The sequence below is a fragment of the Podarcis muralis genome, chromosome 2 (assembly GCF_964188315.1).
Source record: "Podarcis muralis chromosome 2, rPodMur119.hap1.1, whole genome shotgun sequence".
Classification (NCBI taxonomy): Eukaryota; Metazoa; Chordata; class Lepidosauria; order Squamata; family Lacertidae; genus Podarcis; species Podarcis muralis.
In genome coordinates this window covers 108,887,402-108,896,150 of record NC_135656.1, presented here as the reverse complement: position 1 = coordinate 108,896,150, position 8,749 = coordinate 108,887,402, and the positions used below count along the sequence as shown (strand labels likewise).

Here is an 8,749-nt window from a genome sequence, read left to right as displayed (position 1 = left end):
CAGCTCCTGCAGCCTCTGGCACAACCACTCCAGCTCCTGCAGCCTCTGGCGCAACCACTCCAGTTCCAGCAGCCTCTGGCGCAACCACTCCAGCTCCTGCAGCCTCTGGCGCAACCACTCCAGCTCCTGCAGCCTCTGGCGCAACCACTCCAGCTCCTGCAGCCTCTGGCGCAACCACTCCAGCTCCTGCAGCCTCTGGCGCAACCACTCCAGCTCCTGCAGCCTCTGGCGCAACCACTCCAGCTCCTGCAGCCTCTGGCGCAACCACTCCAGCTTCTGCAGCCTCTGGCGCAACCACTCCAGCTCCTGCAGCCTCTGGCGCAACCACTCCAGTTCCAGCAGCCTCTGGCGCAACCACTCCAGCTCCTGCAGCCTCTGGCGCAACCACTCCAGCTCCTGCAGCCTCTGGCGCAACCACTCCAGCTCCTGCAACCTCTGGCGCAACCACTCCACCTCCTGCAGCCTCTGGCGCAACCACTCCAGCTCCTGCAGCCTCTGGCGCAACAACTCCAGCTCCTGCAGCCTCTGGCGCAACCACTCCAGTTCCAGCAGCCTCTGGCGCAACCACTCCAGCTTCTGCAGCCTCTGGCGCAACCACTCCAGCTCCTGCAGCCTCTGGCGCAACCACTCCAGTTCCAGCAGCCTCTGGCGCAACCACTCCAGCTCCTGCAGCCTCTGGCGCAACCACTCCAGCTTCTGCAGCCTCTGGCGCAACCACTCCAGCTTCTGCAGCCTCTGGCGCAACCACTCTAGTTCCAGCAGCCTCTGGCGCAACCACTCCAGTTCCAGCAGCCTCTGGCGCAACCACTCCAGCTCCTGCAGCCTCTGGCGCAACCACTCCAGCTTCTGCAGCCTCTGGCGCAACCACTCCAGCTCCTGCAGCCTCTGGCGCAACCACTCCAGCTTCTGCAGCCTCTGGCGCAACCACTCCAGCTCCTGCAGCCTCTGGCGCAACCACTCCAGCTTCTGCAGCCTCTGGCGCAACCACTCTAGTTCCAGCAGCCTCTGGCGCAACCACTCCAGCTCCTGCAACCTCTGGCGCACCCACATCACCCCCAGAAACCTCTGGCGCGCCCACATCACCTCCAGAAACCTCTGGTGCGCCCACATCACCGCCAGAAACCTCTGGTGCACCCACATCACCCCCAGAAACCTCTGGTGCACCCACATCACCCCCAGAAACCTCTGGCACAGGCACCTCCTCTTCAGCAACCTCTGGCACTGCCACACCGGACTCAGCAGCCACTGGAACGGGCACCTCAGCTTCAGGGGGCACTGAAAGCTCTGATACAGGCACAACAGTCCCCACCCCTGGTGCCAATGTTACAATGAGTTCTGGAACCACAGATTTAACTTCGGCATCAAATGCTACCACAGGTAGGATTATTTATTGGTATTACAACACAGCACTTAAGGTCCCCATATTAGACATAAATATCTGTGCAGACAAAGACATTATGTGAAGAAGGCTTTGACCTGGGTGTTTCCCTGGCGTATTGTTTTCCTACATGCAGGGATATGCTTTTTCCACTGGAGGTCCTGATATAGAAGCCCTCACTGGCAGCCTGAAATGGCACAGGCTGTGAAAGGCATTACCTCTTCACAGCTGGAAGAACCGGGTTTGTGTAGCTTGGTTGTGAGAAAATGGGAGAGGAGCATGATAGCGGTCTTCAAATATTTGAAAGACTTGTTCTCGGTTGCTCCAGAAGGCACTACTAGTAGAATCTGACGGGTGGCAATTGCAGCAACCCAGATTTTGGATGGGCATGAGGAGAAACACCCTAAGGGTATGAACCGAAAGCCATCTGCTTTCACTGTGCATCGAATGCGCTTTAAATGCATGCACGGTGCAGTCAACACCAGGGATGGGAACCTGTGGCTTTCCAATAAATTGTTGGCCACCCCTGGCCATTGGCCTTCCCTCCTCGTTATAGTAACCCACAAAAGGAGCGTGTATGTGCATAGTTCTGTTAATGCCTGACTCATAACCCTTATCTTTTCTCTGCAGAAAACCCCAAACGGGACGAAGGCCTTCCTGCTTGGGCCATCATTCTGATCAGTGTATCCGCTGTGTTGGGAACTGTTCTCGTGGTTTTCCTCGGCTTCTTGGTAAGGAACATGGGTGGCGCAAGAAAGCAGACCCTCCAAGTACCCCTCTTTCCCAGGGACAGTGCCGGGTGTGCAGAAGCCATTTCTGATTTGACCCTGGAATGTCCCGCTTTTCCTTAGGACATCCCTATTTTCACAGGGGAAATGTTGGAGGTTGTGGCAGGGCATCCCTGTCTTCATGGGAGAAATGTTGGAGGGTACGGAATAGGACGGCTCTATTTCCATCGGAGAAATGCTGGAGGGTTTGAGAAAGTCACCCAGCAACAACAAACACAGGAATGGAGAGCAGAAATGTGTTTTTAGAAGTTGTGTGTGATTGGTTGAGAGCAGACAACAGGGTGCTGGACCACAATGGGCCATTGACCTAATTCAGCAGGAATCTTCTTCTGTCCCAATGATAGAAGTCATCGTTTTAATAGCTACGGATGCTGTTTCTTCCCTGTTTAGGGAAGCTTTTAATGTTTGATGCATTACTGTATTTTAATATTTTGTTGGAAGTGGTTGGGGAAGCCCTGCCAAATGTGCATGGTATAAATATATTATTATTATTATTATTATTATTATTATTATTATTATTATTATTATTATTTCTGCTCTACCTCTTACTCATCTGATGTATCTTTCTTTCTTGATGTTTCTGCTCTGTAGATTTGCTACTCCCTAAGGGCAGAGAGCTACAACACTCAAAACCAAACCCTCCCAGTTTACCGAACCCACAGTTTCCTCCAGAGTTTTCGGAATTGCAGTCAGTGGTGAAGGAAAGGAGATTCACCCACAGCCTCTTACAGCGATAAGCTTCTTCGGAGCAGCTTTGCAGAATTCGGTCCGCTCCCGAAGCTTTCTTCCCAAGCATCTAAAGACTCCTCCAGGGGGCAGAAGTGGAATCCCCCAAACATGTAGTCGCAAAATGACTCTAGAAAGGAACCCAGTGAAATCTATAGGGATTATTTGCCTGTTTTGTTTCTACCTTGCGCAGCCAACTGAGCCCACTTGATCTCAGAGCCGAGCATGTTGTTCAGCAGATATAAAGAATATGGACAGGAATGTGGAAGCACAAAGCTGATGACCTGAGAATTAAAAAAGGTAAAGGTACCCCTGCCCGTACGGGCCAGTCTTGACAGACTCTAGGGTTGTGCGCCCATCTCACTCAAGAGGCCGGGGGCCAGCGCTGTCCGGAGACACTTCCGGGTCACGTGGCCAGCGTGACATCGCTGCTCCGGCGAGCCAGAGCCGCACACGGAAACGCCGTTTACCTTCCCGCTAGTAAGCGGTCCCTATTTATCTACTTGCACCCGGAGGTGCTTTCGAACTGCTAGGTTGGCAGGCGCTGGGACCGAGCGACAGGAGCGCACCCCGCCGCGGGGATTCGAACCTCCAACCTTTCGATCGGCAAGCCCTAGGCGCTGAGGCTTTTACCCACAGCGCCACCCGCGTCCCTTGACCTGAGAATTAGCAGAGCTTAAATGGAGAACTTGGGAAACCTGGTTTAAAATCCTTGCTCGGGCACAGGAAGTATACTGGCTAATCCTGGCCAGAAAAGCACTGGTTAAAAATGTGGCACTTATTTTCTAGAAGATGCAGACCTGGATACCTGGAATACCACCAGCCAAACATATATCTATATAATATAATCCCCCCCCCTCCAAGTTCCTTTGCATTCTTTTTTTAACCATCTGGTGAAGAGTGATGGAGCACTTGAAAGCTTGCATACTTCATACTATTTTGTGGTATTGTTATTGTTCTAATAAAAAAGTATTGCCCCAAGATGAATTTTTGAAAGTTTCTAATGGGCCAACCTAGCTACCTCTCTATATTTTATTTTTTTTTGTGTGTGACAAATTTGGGCTCTGTTCTGTTAAACACCTGCCTCACATCTTAACAACACCACCGGCTACGAATCCCAAATGGAGGTGTTCTGGAATGTACAATCTAGCCAGGATGTATTTATTCAAATATATATATATATTTGTCTGTGGAAGATTTTAATAAATAAATGCAACAATACTGCGCTGTCTAATTATTGGCATGTCCTGGTAATTATTCTACCTGAAGGAGCGTCTCCACCCCCATCGTTCTGCCCAGACACTGAGGTCCAGCTCCGAGGGTCTTCTGGCGATTCCCTCATTGCAAGAAGTGAAGCTACAGGGAACCAGGCAGAGGGCCTTCTCGGTAGTGGCACCCGCCCTGTGGAACTCCAGAAGTCAAGGAAATGAACAACTATCTGACTTGTGTGCAGTAGCCACTCTCTGCAGAGCTGGCAGCGGCTTGCTAGTCATCATGGGAGAAGGAGGTTGATATTTACCTTTGCTGTCCTAGTCACCCAGCCACATGTCCCCCAGTCCTAGTCTTCCTAGATCATAGAGGAGAGGTGAAGCAGGAATGTCTGGTCTTGCACATCATGTTGTGCCCTTGCTCTCCGCAAGCACCTCTCTGTAAAGTGTTCCCAGTCTAGAAGCACAATGCATCGAGGGAGGTTTGGCCAAAGCTACTCAAAGACGAGAGGAGGAAAGAGCTATACAGGTCACGTTCGAGCAAACTCAGAGGGGATGTGAGGAGCACTTTAAAACAATCTCAGTGCAAAGTCCTGAGTTCATAACCTCCTTGGCTGAAACCCTTCATTTAACTTGCAGCAATGCTTTTATGGCTAGCACAGGGTTGTATATAGCCTTGAGTATATCGCCTGCACACAACTCTTAATAATAATAATAATAATAATAATAATAATAATAATAATAATAATAATATATTTATACCCCACCCATCTGGCTGGGCTTCCCCAGCCACTCTGGGTGGCTTCCAAGAAATATTAAAATACAATAATCCAATATTTAATACAATAATCTATATTATAGATTAACAGCCTTGGGCTTGTCCACATTTCCCTCCCAGGGAAAACCCGCTCTTTACTGCTGAATTGGAGCAAATGTCCATCGGGTTTTCTGCAGATCAACGTTTGCTCCAATTCAGAGGTAAAGAGCAGGTTTCCTGTGTATAAGGGACTACTTGGAGCACCCCACAATCGCCTAACCTTGGCTCCCATAGGTTCAGGTTGGGGGTCACAAGCAAGAGACTTCACCCAGGAGACAGAAGCAAAACAGTAGCCTGTAGGCCTGATCTTTATTGTTACCACAAGGCTCCCCACTAGTACAAAGATGAAGCAGCCAGGAGCCCCAAACAATGTTTACATCCGAATTTCAAAGTTTCCCATAATACATCTCAGGATGCATCATCAAGACAGCATAGATATGTCACAGGAAAATGTGTGGTCTCAGGTAGAACCTGAGATCCAGATGTCAGGAGCTCGTCCTACACTCGAGTAGGACCCCGGTAGAGTCACATGCCTGACTGGCATGTTCCCTCCCTTCTGGTCATTCGTTCGGGAGCTTCAAAAGCTTTCTTCAGCCCACACATCACAGCGACCAATGCCAACAGACACTGGCACACTTAGGGATCCGCAGAGTCGTCACAGCTTGCGTAACAGACCACAACTCAGCATTTTGGCTAATCTACTTTATTTACATATAAACACACACAGAGCACTGCAACATGGCTCCTTCTCTCTCTAGCATCAGACAGCAAAGGGGGGGGGGACAAAGGACAATAGTTCTACTTCACGGAACACAGTAACACAAACATCCTGTCTCCATCACTTCCCACTCTGTGGAGTCAAAACATACACCGTCATGTGATAGACAAAAATCCCATGACTGCAATCATGGAGCAGGAATTCTAACACCAGACATGCCCCGTCACTCAAATATAGTCTTTCACACTTACTCCACCACAGTACAAAGGAAAGCATTTACAGTTCCCTGGTCCCTGAGTCAAGTCTGATACTCTTGGGCAGGATATCGTCCTGATCTCAGGGATTATGGTGGGCTCACTAACCTCTCCTCTTGTACCTCACTTCCCTGGGTCCTACTTGCTACTGGAACTGAGAAGATTGATACGACAAGTGATTTCTTAAGAATTTCTAAAGTTTTCCTATTGAGCCAGTACATAGATGCATTTATCAGTGTATTGCTAGATTTGGTAATGTGCAGCAGATTCTCTTTGTCTTTGCCTCGTAGTGTGGAAAGGAAAGGCTCGTGGGGGGGGTGTGTCTCTCACCCGCCCCCTTCCAATTTCCCGGTGACACCTGGGGGAAGCAGTGGGGCACACTAAAGACTGCTCAGACCTTTCTCGACATGGGACAAGCCTAAATCAGTTAGTAGGTACAAGTCACTGATCTCTCATGGGTAAATTGAGGGGAAGCAGCCTTATCACTGGGAAAGAATCTCTCACACTCACTGAATTCCTATATGGTGAATCTGCTTCACTATGAGGAATAGGATTAGGAAGGATAGCTCAGGAACTCCCAACCCAGCTCCTTCTCTGATGGCCCCAGAGTGAACCATAGCCCCCAAATTCCTATCTTTCGCTTTAAAAAGAGAGAGCAAATTTTTAGCGTTTTTGGAACCTGAGATATGACGCAAAATGTACGGACAACATTCTTTTTGGTGGAAGTTAGGCTGCTCCACCTTTTCTATCTCTCCCCCCCCCCATAGCATCCCACCCCAAAATTTCTGCAGGCACCCATGTGTGTGAGAGAGAGGGACAGATCGGGGGAGAGAGGGAGTTTGGGAGAGAGAGGTAGGGGTATGTGAGAGGAGGGAGGATAGTGAATATTTGCAGTGCGTTTGTAGCACATGTTGTTGTACAAATATACCAAAGAAAATGTTGTTGCACAAATATACAGGCTGAGTAGGTAGGAAGCAGGCTTAAAGAAACTCTCCAAGTGTCTGAGTGCAAACCACTTGCAACTGCTAGCAACCTTTTTCCTCAGCTGCATACAAAACCCAAACTGTTCTCTCTTGCCAAATTCAACCCATTCTTCCTTTCAGCATATATATTATAGAATCATAAATCAGAGAGTTGGAAGGGAGCCTGAGGAACATTTAGTCCAATCTCCTGCAAGGAAGGAATCTACAGTTGTATTAGGACCCAGACTACTCTTGTTCTTTTAATTCATTTTAAAGGGGTTTGAACATGGTGTTTTAAATTGCTGTGACCTGCCATGTGACCTCAGGGTGAATCGCAGTTTAATAATACTAATATAAAGAAGAAGAAGAAGAAGAAGAAGAAGAAGAAGAAGAAGAAGAAGAAGAAGAAGAAGAATTTGGATTTGATATCCTGCTTTATCACTACCCTAGAGAGTCTCAAAGCGGCTAACATTCTCCTTTCCCTTCTTCCCCCACAACAAACACTCTGTGAAGTGAGTGAGGCTGAGAGACTTCAAAGAAGTGTGACTCCTCCAAAGGTGGAGGAGCGGGGACGCGAACCTGGCTCACCAGATTACGAGTCCACCACTCTCAACCACTACACTACACATACAGTCATACCTTGGAAGTTGAACAGAATCTGTTCCGGAAGTCTGTTCAACTTCCAAAATGTTCGAAAACCAAAGTGTGGCTTCAGATTTGCTTTAGGAGCTTCCTGGAGCTAGTCGGAAGCCATGGAAGACCCAAAAGCTTCCAAAAATAGTTCACAAACCGGAACACTCACTTCCAGGTTTGTGGCGCTCAGGAGCCCAAATGTTCGAGAAATAAGCTGTTAAGAAACCAATGTATATGCATTTACATCCCAGGTTTCCTAAAGTGAAGAGTATGTGAACAGATTCATACAAAATCCATATAACAGTATAAAAATGTAGATGTATTAATATACTTATAAAATTATGCCGCAGAAATGGAGTACTGCACAGAGTTTGACCTTTAATGCATATTATGCATATAAAGTATGTCTTTTTAATTACAGTTCTGTGTATAATTTTGCATGCAATTAGCCAGGCTTCTTTTTAATAATAAAACAATCCCAGCAATGAACAGTTGGCTGAAAATGAGCAAGTGCTGAATGCAAGAGATGATCGGATGTAGGCAAAGCTCAATCAACTGCCAAATTCCATGTATATAAACCCATTTAAAATGGATTTATCCCTAAAGATAGTAAAGGTAAAGGGACCCTTGACCATTAGGTCCAGTTGTGACCGACTCTGGTGTTGCGGCGCTCATCTCGTTTTATTGGCCGAGGGAGCCGGCATACAGCTTCCAGGTCATGTGGCCGGCATGACTAAGCCGCTTCTGGGGAACCAAAGCAGCACACGGAAACGCCGTTTACCTTCCCACCGGAGTGGTACCTATTTATCTACAGTGGTGCCTCGCAAGATGAAATAAATTCGTTCCGCGAGTTTTGTCGTCTTGCGATTTTTTTCGTCTTGCGAAGCACGGTGTCGGGAAAGTTTTGGAAAAGCTTCAAAAATCACCAAAGTCTTTAAAAACCTCAAAAAAGGCTACCACACTGCGTGCTATGAGTTGCTCCTCGAAGTCAAGTCGCAACTGTATTAACGGTGTTAAGAAAAAGGAAACAAACTTGCAAGACCTTTCCATCTTGCGAAGCAAGCCCATAGGGAAAATCGTCTTGCGAAGCAGCTCAAAAAACAAAAAACCCTTTTGTCTAGCGAGTTTTTTGTCTTGAGAGGCATTCGTCTTGCGAGGTACCACTGTTCTTGCACTTGACGTGCTTTCGAACTGCTAGGTGGGCAGGAGCTGAGACCAAACAATGGGAGCTCACCCCGTCGCGGTGATTCAAACCGCTGACCTTC

General features: G+C 48.1%; 1 long non-coding RNA gene across 1 annotated transcript; it reads left to right on the top strand.

The window, feature by feature from the left end:
• Positions 1-1,049: 1,049 nt before the first annotated feature.
• Positions 1,050-4,089, top strand: LOC144326729 (uncharacterized). The gene is made up of 3 exons (XR_013391704.1): positions 1,050-1,377; positions 2,009-2,109; positions 2,758-4,089. It is a non-coding gene; the product is annotated as an uncharacterized LOC144326729 (long non-coding RNA).
• Positions 4,090-8,749: the final 4,660 nt, after the last annotated feature.